The 15658-nt window shown below is 55.5% G+C and overlaps 1 protein-coding gene across 1 annotated transcript in view; it reads left to right on the top strand.

Annotated features, from left to right (window-relative positions):
* Window positions 1-15658, top strand: part of Rxra (retinoid X receptor alpha) — a 90597-nt gene that overhangs the window by 25905 nt on the left and 49034 nt on the right. The window lies entirely within an intron of this gene.

Raw genomic sequence — 15658 nt, 5'->3', positions numbered from 1 at the left:
TGGTTGCCCAAAGTTTTCAAGGCCCAGAGGCTGTGGAGCTGTGGGACCCCGCTGAGGGTGGGGAGGTCCTCTTTCTAAGTATTCCACAGCCTAGCAGGGCTGGGGAGACAGGTAGCCTGCCCCCCATTGTGCAACCTTCCAGCTGGGCAGGGGAGCTCTTCCCGGACTAGGCTCACCCTGCCCTGGAGTCTGCGTTCTTTGGAAACCATCCTGGAACCACCCTCCAGTGGAGCAGAGGCTTGGAGGAGGCTGGGGGCTGCTCCCAGGCAGGGGTGGGGTAGCTTTTGCCCTCGGATGGTGTTAGGGCCCCAACCCCTTCTGTAGAATCCAAGGTTGCGCTGTAGGGCTGTCCTTGTGGGAACATGGGTCAGTCCAGCCTCCTTGCCCTGGTGACCTGGAAAAGCAGGAAGCCTGAGTCTTGCTTCCTCTGACCGCTTGCTCTGTATCCTAGCCCCCACGCCTGCGTGGGAGGGGGCAATGTTAGGCTCTTAGGTAGTGGAGGGAGCTCAGGGGTCCGGACAAATGTCTTCACCACTTGAGCCATCTCTCAATAGTGAGATAGTAAGCAGACTGTTCTCACCCAGTTGGGTTTTGTAAGAAGGGCCTTACTGACTAGCTCACATCTTAGATATATGAGACCATGGATGCGGCTTGGGTGGGAGTCGGCTTGCTAGCCAGGTCCTGGAGTTGGGCTGCGTGGTCTGGGCCACTGCTTACTGACATTGGAAGATGCGACTCTGATCGAACCATGACTGGATCAGAGCTGTGCCTTCCCCAGTGATGGGCTCGCTTAGTGGGCTGTGTGCTAGCCCACTAATGGTGGTGTGCTAGCCATGTCGCACAGGGAGGGTAGGAGTCTGATGGCCTGGTTGGTGGCCCTTGTGGGTGGTTTTCCCAGGTAGGGGCAGCCTTGCCCAGTCTCACCCTGCCTGGGGTCCTGCTTAGTTCCCACCCTCGATCAAGGCTCTGATAGGCTATCTCCTCAGGGCCTTCTCACCCCGCCTCTCTCTGCCCTGAGCACAGCACCCCCAGGAAGCTTGAGGCCCCGAGTGGGCAGAGAAGTATGAAGGCACAGCCAGAGTAGAAACAAAGCAAAGCTGAGCCAGCCACACCCGAGCACCCCCACCCCACCCCCAGCCCATACCAGCCCCTGCTGCTCCTTATCTGCTGTCTGCAGGCCTGTGGCAATCGCCTGCTCTGTATGGTTGAGAAATGCGATGAGCAGATAGCCGCTGGGTGTCAGGGTGGTTGGACAGGTTTGGTACCTGCCTGCGGTGAGAGCCATTCCAGAGCCAGGGAGAAACCTGGCCAGAGTTCACTGTGCTGTGCGCAGGCGGCTGCAGCTTCAGGCGGACACAGCCTCTACCTACGGCCCAGGCCCTGGATCCTGGGAAAGGGAACTCTGGGGTCTAGGGCTGGGTCAGTCAGGCCCTTCCTCAGTTTCCTCATTCTGCCCCACATGAACATCGACAATGTTCAATGTGTTAACAGAGCTTTGTGTGTTCACAAGGACTGTCCCTAATGTGTCCCTAAGGAAGTGACCTGTGGGGTTGTGTCAGGGTGGAGTCCCAGGTAGTAACCTGTGTGTGCTGTTCCTGACCAGGAAGGTCAGCTCTGAGGTAGGGAATGCATGCCCTCCCTAACCAGAAGTCAGATTCTGTTAGCTAGAATCTTCTAGAACAATAATGCACACCAGAAGTGGGCCCTTTAGGGCAGAAAGAGCCCCTTAGGGTGAAGCCTATGGGTTTTTTTGTTTGTTTGTTTGTTTTGTTTTGTTTTGTTTTTTTCTGAGACAGGGTTTCTCTGTGTAGTTTTGGTGCCTGTCCTGGATCTCACTCTGTAGACCAGGCTGGCCTTGAACTCACAGAGATCCGCCTGCCTCTGCCTCCCGAGTGCTGGGATTAGAGGCGTGAGCCACCACTGCCCGGCTTGGAGCCTATGTTCTTAGAAAATTGTCTGTATCATGGCTTCCTCAAGGGCCTGTTTATCCCTTTACTCATAACAACCTGTATGTAACCTGTCTTGTCCTTGGAGTAGACAGAGGGTGCAGTTTGTGGCTGACCCTGGCAGAGGGAGAGAGAAGTCATGGTGAGGAGATACAGAGTTCTGCTTGTGGTCTGGGGTGCAGGGCTGAGGACACACAGCTACCTGTAGTGTCCCCAAGAACACAGGGAAGTGGCCGGGATTGAGTTCTGGGTGGAGACAATTCTTTTGGGGTGTGGCAGCCCAGGTCACAGACAGGCCCTAATGGTTTTCCTACTTGATACCAGTTCCTTCAGAGTGAGAGGGCTGCCAGTGGGCATGTCACCAGCTGGGGAGAGGCCAGGAGCAACCGCCTGCTCAGGTCACAGCATCCTCACCTGTAGAGCAAATGTCCTAGCTGATGGGTGTGAGCTAGGCACTGGGCTGGTCACCTGTCACCAGCCTTTGAAATGGTAGGTGGATGGGGACCCGATGATAGACCTGGGGTGAGGAGAAGGTTGTGGGTAGCTGTTGTCCAGGGCATAGGACCTCCCTTAAGCTGCGATAGAATGGAGCTGGAAGGAGGGCTTCTTGGAGAAAATGACACTATGCAAGTTCAGACAAGGGAACAGATGGGAACAGCGTGTGCATAGGCCCCAACATGTAAGAGAAGCCATGGAAAGGTGTAGCCCAGAGGCTGGGAAGTTCCTCTCTCTCTCTCTCTCTCTCTCTCTCTCTCTCTCTCTCTCTCTCTCTCTCTCTCCCTCCCTCCCTCCCTCCCTCTCTCCCTCTCTCCCTCTCTCCCTCTCTCTCTCCCTCTCCTTCAAGACGGTGTTTCTCTGTGTAGTTTTGGTGTCTGACCTTGGTTCTGTGGTATTGGGGAGCTGTAGGGGCAACAGGGTCCAGTTCTGGGGTCTCTAGACATTTGAGTGACATGCTTCCCAGACTTCTATTTGGATGCTATTCCAACAGAGTGGTATTTAACCCTCTACTTGAGATGTCAGCAGAACTGGGCAGGAATGTGCCCAAGACATGCAGTGTCTGGTGCAGACCTGGGCACTGCTGGGTTTTCAAGGGGTGGCATTGGTCTTGATTGGTCTTGGAGAATGTATCAGGCCTGAGCTTGGTGTGTATATGTGTGTGCACATGCATGAACGTGTTATGCTTGTACATGAGTGCACATGTGTGCATATGCATGCACGTGTGACACTCCAGAGTTTACTCTTTGGTAATTATCTGCTAATAAGTAATTAATTAATTGTTGCAGGTGTGAGGGCCTGAACCTCTTCTTCCTCCTATGCTGGCATTTTCCTTCCTTCCTTCCTTCCTTCCTTCCTTCCTTCCTTCCTTCCTTCCTTCCTTCCTTCCTTCCTCCCTCCCTCCTCCCTCCCTCCCTCCCTCCTCCCTCCCTCCCTCCCTCTTTCCTTCCTCCTTCCTTCCTCCCTTCCTTCCTCCCTCCTTCCTTTCTTCCCTTCTTCCCCTCCTTCCCTCCTTCCTCCCTCCCTCCCTCCCTCCCTCCCTCCCCCTTCCTTCCTTTTACAATGTGTCATGTAGCTCAGACTGGCTCAGACATGTTATACAATACAGGATGGCTTTAAACCCCTCATCCTTCTGCCTCCATCTCCCAAGTGTGGGATTGGAGGGGTACACTACCATGCCTGGCTTCTCAGTCTTCATCCCCTCAGTAGATCCATGTAGCCCTGTGGGAAATAGATCCCACAAATTATAAAATAAAATAGATTCCACTCAACGGATCTTCAGGCTCCTGGCCTCTCAAGGGATGTTGTCTGTGGCATTGTCTCTCCTGGAGGTGAGATTCTGGGCTACAGAGGCCCTGATGGCTGTCTGCCTCCATTAGTGGCTCTGGAGTACTGTTACTTTACTCAGTGAATAAAACAAGCCTTGGCATCATAAAGGCCTTGCAGTTAGAACAGGGACCCGTGATCTTGGTGACCAGAGTAAAACCACATATGTACACTCTGGCCAGGGCAAGTGTGGGTTGTATCAGGTCTTGGGCTACCCTGGCCCTGTCCCAGCTGCCAAATCCTGAAAGCCGATGCCCCTGTCAACCTTCCTGTGAGCTGGGCTCTTGATGTTTGCCTCCCTGTTCTTGTGCAGCCATGATAGTGGTGAGCCCTGGCCACTAGCACTTCACTGGGATTCATTGGAAGGTTCTAGAGCTGAGTGGTAGCCTCAACATGGGCGTATTGTCTCAGGAATTTCCAGGTCCTTATATGAGGTCTTAGCTAGGGTGACCCAGAGTCCCTGAGTGGAGAGCCGTCCCTTGTTTTGGTACTCTGGGTGGCGGCCATAGGGCACTGGTGTGAGCAGGTGACAGGCTGCAGATTACTGCTTGTGTGGAGACTGAGGCATAGAGGCAGGAAATGGCTTCCCTATTCATCTCCCCTGTCCAACCCCAACTCCCGTACCCTAACCCTCCCAAGCACTGGCTTGGCTGCCAGAGACTTGCAGATGGTGGAGTCCTGGGTTCAAATTCGGTCTCTTCAGTGCAGAAGCAGGCATGGCCTCCTCCACCCCTGAGCCCCCAGTTCTCCTTTCTGAGAGGCTGGTTTTGGGGAGAACAGTGGGTGGCTAGTGCTGGCCATGCGGGGCTCTTCATCCGGCCCCAGTCCATCACTGTTCCTGCTGGGGTTACTGGCTGCGCTCAGCTCAGGGTGTTTGTGTGAAGGCAGAGGTGCTGTCCCAAACTTTGAGCCTCTTGATGTGAGCCTGGCATGGGAAACACTGGCCGTGAGAATTCCCTGGTTCAGGGTAAATCTAGGATCTGAGGCCACAGAGCAAGGCATCCTGGCTGGAACCTCAAGGATGATACAACTTATTCTGAGTCTGGGGTTTGTGTGTGTGTGTGTGTGTGTGTGTGTGTGTGTGTGTGTGTGTGTGTCCCCGTCCATCCCAAGTAGCTAAGACTCTGGAGTTCTATGTGGACTGGAGGGTAGTTGTAGGCTGTAGCCAGCTGAACCTGCAGGTGCTGGGCTCTGGAGCAGGCGGAGCCCTTGAGGCTTGCCAGTAGGGTTGGCAGGCCTAATGAGGGCGGGAGTCCTGGAGAGCCCCAATCCCTGGATGAGCTCCCATTTTGCCCTGTAGCTTGGGTCTGCGAGACCCGGGGTAGTCAGGAAGCCCACAAGGGTCAGCACCCTGTGCTTGTCCTGGTGCCCCACCAGCCCTGCCTTGCCATCACATTGGGCTTTTTCACGTGCCTCTGCCGTCTGACCCACAGTTAAAATGGTGTCTGTATTGCTAATTTATTCATCAGCTAATTGGTTGATGCTGGGCTTGGGACCCAGAAGGAAACTTGCAAAGATCCTTCCTCTCCCCCTCAGTTATGGGGATAGAACACAGTTCCTGACACACTCTAAGCAAATGGTCTACCGCCTGCCTGCCTGGCCATACTCCAACCCCTTGGAGACATTTTATTGTTCTTGTTTTGTTTTCTGAGACAGGGTCTCATTCTAGCTCACTTTGGCCTTGAACTCAGTAATCCTCCTGACTCAGCCTCTGGAATACTGAGATTACAAGTGTGCACCCTGTGCCTGGATTGGAGATGTGTGTGTGTGTGTGTGTGTGTGTGTGTGTGTGTGTGTGTGTGTGTGTTTAATTTTGATTTTATGTGTGTGATTAATTGCCTGTATATATGTGTACCATGTATATACAGTGCTCATGGAGGCCAGAAGAGGGTGTTGGATTTCCTGGGAATAGAGTTACAGATGGTTGTGAACCGCCATGTGGATGCTGGGAAGTGAACCTGGGTCGTCTGGAAGATCAGCCAGTGCTCTTAACTGCTGAGCCATCTCAGTAGACCCTGGAGATGTTCTTTAATTTCCTCATGTCACAGGCGGGTGACTGAGGGCCCCCCCCATGTGGCCGAGCCCCCCCCCCCATCCTGGGAACGTCTTGCCTTGTGAGGCCTGCTTAGAGAACCTGCCCATCTCTCTCTGACACCTCCTCCTCTAGGGTCCAGCCTGGCCAGTGTCCTGACTAGCGAGAGCAGTGGCCTGGAGATACAGGTGACACAGGAGGCTGTGGGCAGTCGCCCAAGTATGGTTCTGGAGACCAGATGCTTCCAGTCTCAGGGATTCGCCAGGGCCTGTGACGCCCTCCCCTCTGTGGCTGTCGCCCATCATTTGTTGGTAATGAGCTTTTTCACACTGTAATTTGTGTCTCCTAATTACCGAACAAGTGCCTAATGGTTCTGATTAAAATCAGAGGGACTCCTTATTTGGGAACAGGATGTGGATTCCAAAGGCTGCTTACTGCCTGCCCAAGTGACCAGGCACAGGTGGAAGTTTCCAGAATAGTGACCTAGAGTGAAGGCTTTGGTTTTCTGTTCCTACTCGGTAAGGGGTTCCTCCCACCTGTGCTCAGTGTCCTGTCTGTAGAACAAGGTCAGGGGTACTTTGTCCCCATTCAGAGACCTGGGCTCTCTGCTCCCTGTCCTGCAAGTTTGGCTCTCTGTTTTTCTGAACTCACCCTCTGGCTTGGCACTGCCCCCTGGCTCAGTCTGGGCTGCCTGCTGGTGTAGCGGAGCCCCTTTCTGTGTACCCACCTCCCACTTCCACTTGCCATGGCTGGCTCCTGGCTGGCTCCTGGCTGCTGCGAATGCAGGACAGGTTTTTAGGCAGAGGCCTCATGTCTGAGCTTGCGGCAGCCTCCCTCCCTCCTTACGAACGTTCCTCTGGCTCAAAGTACCCTGTCAGAGCAGTCATCCTGGCTCCGTCTCATGCTCTACCCTCTATCCTATGCAAATCCTTCTCTGTACGTTAGAGGATGTGGAAGGTCTGCAGAGCCGCCTTCCCCTTCTCACTCATCCTTCGAGGCAGGCTCAGGGCCAAGGCTAGAGCCGTAGGCTCACCCTAGGGGCTGGGGGTGGGGAGGGGAGCACTCTGCCCTTCACCCTCTTCCCTGCAGAATGGGGACCTCTCTGGGGCCACTGTGAAACAAGTGTAGCCTAAGTGATGATCAAAATGTCACTCTCTGTTCCTTCCCAGCCTGATGGGCCCCAGGGCTGCCAGGGTCTTCTGAGATACACACTCCCTCTGAGGGAGCTGCACACCCGTTCATTCCTCTCAGAGGGGAGGGGTCCGTGTAGATCACCAACTTTCACCCCTGGCCGATTCTTGTCTGAGTACCAGCCCTCCTGGGCCTCATAGGACCCTGAGCTCCTCCTGTGGGCCACTTAGTGACTAGGGTGCCTATCCAGCACTGTCCTTCAGGGAGTCCCCCACTGGTGCCTGCGGCGGAGGGCTGGGATCATGTATTAAGGATGACCATGTTCTATGCTAGGGACCAAGTGCAGGTTTTGCTGTGACTGGCCCAGGATCAGCAGCTGTCTACCCCAGGCTCGGCCTGCGCCCTTGCCCTAAGCATCCAGGGATATCCAGCATCCTCAGGTAGCAGTAATCAGGAGGCCTCCTTCACAACCCCGAAGCTTGGGGCCCTTAAGACCACCTAGGATGGTGAGTGCCTGATGGGCCTCTTCATGAGAGCCTGGGCTCCTATATTTTGTCAACTCTCTTTTTTAGGATTTTGCAGGGAATCCTCACGTATGACCCTCACAACTGGCAAAGGGGAAAAGAAAGAAACGGGGCTTAGAAGCTTATCTTGTACATCCATATGGGTTTTCCAGTTCTGCATTTTTTTTTCTTCTAGATCTTTCCCTAGTGGTGGTGATGGTGATCTTTCTTGAACATTTCTAGGGCAATTATAGTAGCTCGCTTTTTAGACAAGTAGTCAAGGCCTCGCTGTTTTGACTGTGAGTATTCCGTAGGGGAAAAGTGGAGAGCATGGCTGGTGTTTGCTGGTGAAGGGCAGCCACACTGACAGAGGGCTTCATGGGAAGTGGGTGCTGGCCTCTGAAGGGAGCTCAGCTGCTGACAGACTCCAGGCAGGGCCTGGCTAGGTCTTTGGGGAGGTAATTTCAGTGGCCCCTTCTTGGTCATCTCCCTGACTGCATGTAAGAAGTTTCTTGAAGCTCAGCATTGGGGCTTTTGCAGCTACAGGAATTGAGGTCCAGATTGCCAGGCTGAGGCCCCCCTGGGGCTCTGCTCTGCCTGCCTGGACTGGCCCTACTTCCTGTAGATTCTTTGAATCCCTTCCTGCTGGAGGTGTGGGTACAGGTGGAACAGCTCTAGCCCCTCACCCACACCTAGGGCAAGGCCAGTATATGACAGCTATGGGTTGGAGCGAACAGCTCAGGCCCCCAGTCTTGGCGGTGGAGGAGGGAGCTGCTGGCCAGGCTGGGGTGGCCTCCACCCTGGCTGTGGCCTTGGCTTTGTGACCACTGTACATGGTCTCCATTCCCTTCCTTTTCCACACGAGGCTGGAGAAGATTAGACACTGTCCAAGGTGGCCCAGAGAAGAAGGTACAGGGCCATAGGAGCAGGCTCAAGTGCGAGCCCAAGAGGCAGGGCAGCCCACTGGGTGTTCTGTCGGGGGTCAGGGATCGGAGGGCATGACCCTTGGCGCTTGCCTTTCAGAACTATGCAGGTTGCATCTTAATCTGCCAACCACTTTCACCCCTCCCTTCTTGGGGGTCAGGGTCAGCATTTGATTAGCGTCTCTCAGGCCAGCCGGGTATCTCAGTGTGGACCCGAGGAGTCACAGTTCCCAGGAATAGGCTTCAGGGCCCCTCCAGGCTTGTCTACCCTGGGCTCACAGATAGTGTGTGGACATAGTATTGCTGAGGGGAGGAGTGGGAGGGAGGGAGGGAGCCACCTTTTCCTCTGCTGCTGCTGCTGGCTGCCCTGCCTCCCCCCACCCCCTTCAGGTCTATCAGGCCTTGGCATGGGCCCAGGAATTGCATGTGATGGTCTGTTCCCAGCTTCCTCAGCAGGGCGCCTGTTGCTCCTGTCCCCCCCCCCCCACGCACACATCTGGAATGAGTTACATAGGGTGTCAGCTGTAGAGCGGTCCCTTCATGGCATGAGTGGACCTCTCCAGTTCCCCACCCCACCCCCGCTCAGCCCCGCTACAAGCCACCTCCCTGGGCCGCCCCCATGTGAGCAGCTAGCAGGGCCAGCCTGGCAGGACACAGAGGGGCGGGGCAGAGGAAACTCTGGGGCTCCTCTGGGTGGGGGTGGAGAAACCATCCCCCTTTGGTTGGCTTCCTGCTTCCAGAACTAGTCCTACAAAGGCAGAATGGGGTGAGAAGAGCCCCACGGGCTGCCCACAGAATCCTTTCCTTTTCCATCTGCTGGGGTCATGAAAGAAACCTCCAAAACCCCACTCAGGGTACAGGCATTAGGGGATAGGAGGCTGTGTGGATGGCAGTCCAGAGGTCGTCAGCTCAGCAAGAGGTGCAGAGGCACCTTTCGGTTTTTGGCTTTCCCTTGGAGGGAGCTGTTGGCGGTGCCTCAGTGGGTCTTCTTGCGGTGCCTCAGTGGGTCTTCTTGCGTGCCTCAGTGGGTCTTCTTACGTGCAAACTTGCCTCACCTAGCAGTGTTTACTGACCTTGTAGATGCTGCTCACTGAGTAGCTCTCAGAGCTCCAGGTCTGCCTGTGGTGGCCGCCTTGCTGGAGGTACAGCTGACAAGCCCAGGCTCCTGTCTGGAGGGGGGGCTCAGCTTCCACAGCGGAGCCTGCTGGCGTGGGCTGCCTGCAAAGGGCACCTGGATCCCGGAGCCAGATCCACTCTGTGAGTGCTGCTGTGGCCCTCACACCCCCAGAACACGGCACTGAAGGTGGCGGAACCAGAAAACGTTGGGGTAGATGTCCTGAGAAAGGTAGGGACTGTCTTTCTCCTGGTCACTTGGCCAGAGAAGAGCCAGCCACTCTGGCACTGACCTGGAACCCAGGGAGATCGTAAGACCTAGGTCCATAGAGGAGGTCCCAGGTCCTGGGGGACTCACCAGGTTCTGAATGCTGGGCACAAGAGGCCTTCACGAGCAGAGGGACCAAAATGTACACATAGTTACATACACACGGGAGCATCTGGGTAGGGGCTTCACTGTCTAGTTCAAGGCCTAAAGCTTTAGGGATGTCTTTTACCCGTTTGGACATGTGGATGTGTGAACTCACATGTGTGAACCTGGCCAGATCCCAGAACTCTGTGTACCAGGCAAACATGAGGCTGTTCTTCCCCATTGTGGGGTATCCCTGGGGTGCCTGAGCAAGGCCCAGGACATGAAGAGAGTACTAGATTGCATGATTCCTTGAGACCCGGCAGGTGTGGTCTCCATGGAGAGAGGTTCTGGAGAAACCCAGAGGGGCATGTAGGGTGGCAGCCACAACCCCCGGGGCAGCCCGGGCTTTGATGTTTTACTAAGACGAGCCCTGCTCCACCTCCAAACTGGCTGTGTAACTCTGGGCAGCATTGGGTGAAGGGAGCATCGTGAGGCTGGGCAGGCCCTCTACCTACAGGAGACTCTTGTCTTCGTGCAGCTAGGAGAAAACTAGAAGTGATTTACTCTCCTGGTCTCCGCCAGGTCTCTCCTGGCCTCGGGGTCCAGATTGAACCTCCTTTTCTGATCCTTATGTTCCCAGCTCTCTTCTTATATGCTGGTTCCTCTATATCTCCCCGGGTGGCACTTCCCCTCCACAGGGCAAGAACTGAGCCTCCCCACATCTCTGCCATGTACCAGATCCACATGTGATGGAGGGCTGGGCATATCCTTGTGAGATTCTATACTTCTTGGTGTAGCCTGGCTGTGCAGAGGCCCTCAGGGAGCTGAAAGGAGGTGACCACATTACTTCCCGAGAATTAGCCCTGTGCTGGTTGGCTGCTGGAACGAGGACACCTGGGTAGAGTGCTTGCAGATGGAGCCCGTGGTGGTGCAGGGCCTGGGGCAAGCATGGCCTGGAGCATGCTGTCACTGGGCCATAAACACATTTGGGCCTCAAAGACGGGGTGGGTGGCAGTGTGGACACAGTGGAACTGGGTACCGCATTATAGAGTGCTGTTGCCAACTGGGGTGGGGGGTTGGCAGTAGGGGACTCACCACCTCTAATGCCTTGGAAGGTGGTGGGGGCTGGAAACTGGTCAGGTCTTGACGCTAGGTGTCAGTTCTGGAGCTAAAGATGGAACATGGGTGAGGTTGGCTGCCACAGGGCCAGCTGTTGGTGGAGTCCCGTCCTTGCTCTTAGGGACTCAATACTGTAGAGTTCTCTAGCCAGAGACTTGGGTCCAAAGTCAGTCATCTAACTCCCACCCCATTAGAAGTCTTCCCTTCCTCTAGGTGTCAGGCTTAGCTCTTCCCAGGTCTGTGACCTGGGAAAAGTTCCTCCAACTCACTAGGCCTCAGTTTCCCCTGTTGTATGCTGGGGTGGTCATGTGGACTCAAGGGGTGGACCTGAGTGGCTCCTGCTGTCTTCAGGGTGCTGTGACTTTGTTCAAAATGCAGCTAAGGCCTTCAGGCTGCCCATAGCTGCAGCAGCTCTGGCTATGAGCTGGGGCTGGGCCAGGACCACTGCATGTCCAGGGAGAGGCCCAACGAGGGACCTCACTGGCCTTGGTACTGGGTGCTCTTGGTGTTTAAGCTGGGGGCCACAAGGGTTGCTCTTTGTAGATTGTGGTCTTCTGAAGCCTCACTCTTGACAGATTGCAGAATCTCCTATTTCTGGGCATCTGAGGCTTAGGGGAGGACAGAATGGGGTCTGTAGCTAAATGCTGGGGAATGGACTGTCGGGGGAGTATAGCTTTGCCCCTTGGGAATGGCTCTCTCTTAACTCCGCCTGTCCCTGTGAAAGGCAGTCATGGGGAGCACAATCTTCTCTGTGTGTTGGGCAGGCGAACAGGCCAAGATGGCCACCGTCCTTCCTGGGTGCTGTGCGTGTTGAAACCCATCTCTGACGTGGCCAAGATGTTGAAATAAGTTCTTGTTTCCCAATATCCTGCCAGCCCGTCACAGGACTGGGTGTCAGGTGCCTGATGCCAGGCCTGGCCTGTGTCTCCCTCATGGGGTGCCTGGGCCTCACTCATTTTCCTTCTGAGAGGAGAGGCCACCCTCTTTCTTTTCTGCAGATGGCACCAGCTGAGGTTGCGATGTCAGGGCAGGGTGACAATACTCAAGGCTCAGGAAATCCTAAAAGCTTCCCCACTTTATGGGAGGGGGAAACTGAGGAAAAGCAGAGCTGTGGGATTTGATGTCAGGCCTTTGAGCCTGTGCCTGAGCAGAGCGGCCTGTGCGAGTGGACAGCAGAACGAGGTGGAGTGCCTTAGAAGCGTGGTGGGCATGTGTGTCTGGAGAGGGGAGGGCAAGGGGCCGAGTGAGAACCTCGGCACACTGTGTGCGCCCTCCGGAGAGAAGTCTGCACTGGCCATGTGGACTTCTTTCTCTGTTGATGAATGCTGGAGGGTGTGGGATGTAGAAGCCTATGCAACACCCAGTGGTGTCCTTCTGTCCATCACTGCCCTGCAACACCCAGTGGTGTCCTTCTGTCCAGCACTGCCCTGCAACACCCTGTGGTGTCCTTCTGTCCAGCACTGCCCTGCAACACCCTGTGGTGTCCTTCTGTCCAGCACTGCCCTGCAACACCCTGTGCCTAGGCAGGCTGAAGAGCCCGATGGCCATCACTGTGGTGTGGGCACTTGACCTGGAAGGTTCTCCGCCACCTCTCAGGAAGTTCCTGTGCTTCTGTTTAGAGAGTACATGGGCCCAGGGAGGCTCCATGGCCATCCTGGTTCACACACAGCCCTGTGAGCAGATCATCAGATGTCCAGGGGCTGGGGCATGAAGATCTAGTCATTAATTTGGGAATGGTTCACATATCCTTGGGGCAGATGCTGACTCTGCCCTGGTGGGCTCGGTGGCCCCAGGCAGATGGCCCTTTATCTGATCTGGCCAGGATTGGGGACCAACTGAACTCTGGCTCTGTGAGTGAAGGGTTGGGGTACAGGAAGGCTTGAGACCATTCTCCCAGCTGGCACAGCATGACCCAGTGATGATGTGTATAACCTTGGTTCTAGGAATCTCGTGGTTGAACCTTTCCAGACTGTGGTGCCTGCCCTGTGCTCATCAGTAGGAAGGGGCCGTACAGATGAGGAAGCAGGCCCTCAGAGAGGGCAAGGGGCCTGGGCCTGGCCACACAGCATGGCAACTCTATTACCAGAGCTACAGTAGAGGGGAGTTGGAAGCTCGTTTTCTGGAAGGTGGAATTTTTGATGCTCAGGACTGGGAAGGAGGATACATGTGGTTGGGGTGGCAGACACGACAGCGAGGCAGAGCAGTGACCACAGAGGTTTCATCAGTTACAGGGTACCTGTGGTGTGTGGGGATCTGTGCCTTGTGCTATGGTCTGTCAGCTCTGCACTCCTCCTCACGTTCTGTAGCCTTGAGTCCCAGCTTTTTCTGGCCACCCTTCCAGTGAGAATATGACAGCCCAGGGAGGTGACATCACTTTCTGGCCTTGGACGGAGGCCTTCTGTGTCCTGTTGCTGGGACCCCCAGCATCTGTTTGCTGGCCCTGGGACTGTGCTGGGGTGGCTTCTCATGATGACGTGTATGCAGGTTTGTCCTGTCCATCCCGCCAGCTGTGCAGATGGCCCAGGGCGGGCTTGGGAGTGTGGGAGTCTGCTGTACTGTAGCTGGAGGGGGATGAGCAATGCTTCTGTCAGGAAGCCTCTGTGATACCTGCTTCCGGCTGCAACCCTGCTAGGTGAGCTGGGGCTCTGGACAGATCTTCGGCCTAACTGGGCGGGAGTCCCTGAGGGCCAACTTTGCCATCTGTCTCTTTCTGACATGGGCAATTGGGGATGAAGATGTCCAACTACCAAGTGCTCTCTGGTGCCCGTCTGTGTATAGGGTGCACATTCCTGTTCCTGAGGACCAGGACTTGTGGACACAGATTGAGTCAGACGCCCACAGCTCTAGTTCCCCGTGTGTGGTGCCGTCAGAACTTGAGCCCAGACTTGCTGATGGTAGGTGCCTACATAGAACTGGGCTACCCGTGGCTTCTCAGCATTGTGTGATAGATGATGCAGCAAAAGCCAGCTCTGCAGTGGCCACAAGTCCACTTCCCCAGTGTGGCTCCAGGCTGTCTGCAGGAGAGTAACTCTGGCCCCCAGCTGGACAGAGAGCAAGGGCCTAGCAGGCTGCCCTCCTGTGGGTGGGCTGGCCCTGGGGTGCTGTCCTCCTAAGGACTGAAGGAAGTATTGGCCGCAGTGGTGGTGGGGTGGGTCTTGCTCCCTGCTGTCCCACACGTTTAGCCTTAGGAGCAGCTCCGGAGGGGCTGGCCCCAGAAGAGCAGCCGCCTCGGAGTCTCTGCAAGTGGGGGCAAAGGAGGGAGGCATTACAGTCGGGCCACTTCCTTAGCCTGAAGCTCTCTGCAGAAGAGGAAATAAGTCCCAGAGGGCTTGGTCAGCCTGTGTGGGGGTCACATAGCCATCAGTACCTTAGTTTACAGTCCGGGCCCTAGTTGGGACTTGGAGCATGCTTGTCTGGTTCCTAAGCTTCCGGTGGGTCTGCAGCTGGCACTGACCAATGTGCCTGCTGGCCTCGTTTTCCCATTCTTCGGCAAGCGGCTCTTTGGCAGTCTCATTGGGCCAGGCCTGATGACCTGATCAGAGCTGTGGGTGATCTGGCTGACCTTGCTGCTCCAGCAAATGTTTTTGAGGAGCGGGGGTGGGGTGGGGGAGCGGGGAACGGGGCTTCCTGCAGGGGGCGCTGTGTTGCTATGTAGGAGCAATCCAGGGCCAGTTTCAGGTCCAAGGAGCAGCATGTTCAAGGCTAGAGTAGGAGTCCAGAGGTACTAGAATGACCATGGGCTGAGGCGGCGGGGTGCTTAACTTACTGAGTGATTGATTGATTGATTGATTGATTGTGTGTGTGTGTGTGTGTGTCTGTGTGTGTGTGCGCGCGCGTGCGTGCGCGTATGCGTGTACCTGTACCTGTACAGGGGTGAACCTGTCCTTTGTGGTGGCCAGTGTTGACTGCCCCCTGGGGAAACTTGGTCTAGACCCTCAGTGGGAGACTATGAGCCTTGGAGAGGGTGCTAGATGCTTGACCTGTATCCTTTCTTGGAACTTGGTTGGTACCCCCAAGGTGGACTGGGAAGGCTGGCTCTAGGCAGATCTTGGCCCAGAGGACAACTAGTTCATCCCAGGGTCATCTCAGTAATGGGCCCAACTTAGAGTTAGGGCTGAACCAGACTGGGGGCAGGTGGTGGCAGGGATGCCCAGGATGGGTCCTGACGGTGGGACACCAGAACTTGAGTGGTTATGGGCAGCCAGGGTCCCTATGGTATAAGGGATGTGAGATATAGATATATCTCATATATATATGTCAGATGTCTGTGTTCCGTAAAATAAAATAAACTCCATCCACCCTGAGACTGTCATTGAAACCAGAGAGAGAACAGACCCTCCATGGACCCTCTTCCTCTACCCCTAGGGCAGAGCTGCTTGGTGGCTTTGGCTCTGCCTGTGGACAGTGGCTTGTCTGGTATGTTCAGGGTCAGAACACTGGAGGCCACAGTGTGGCGTCTCGCAGTGCTAGGAGCTTCAGTGGGAGACAGCCCCCACCAGTGTTGGGAGCAGAGGGGTCCCAGGCTCCAAATGGATGCCTTCTGATGTGTGTGTGTGTGTGTGTGTGTGTGTGTGTGTGTGTGTACCTTCATAGCTTCCCACCCAGTGACCCTGCCTGGTGTGGGCTTCTAGAAGCCTTGGATCCCTAGGAGGCCAGAGTGTTATGTATGTAACTTCTTCATCCCTCTGGGGGCAGGGCTTGTCCATGCCCTGTCTTAG

The sequence above is a fragment of the Peromyscus leucopus genome, chromosome 4 (genome assembly GCF_004664715.2).
Source record: "Peromyscus leucopus breed LL Stock chromosome 4, UCI_PerLeu_2.1, whole genome shotgun sequence".
NCBI lineage: Eukaryota > Metazoa > Chordata > Mammalia > Rodentia > Cricetidae > Peromyscus > Peromyscus leucopus.
The sequence above is the reverse complement of the archived record's forward strand: the minus strand, read 5'-3'. Positions and strand labels throughout refer to the sequence as shown.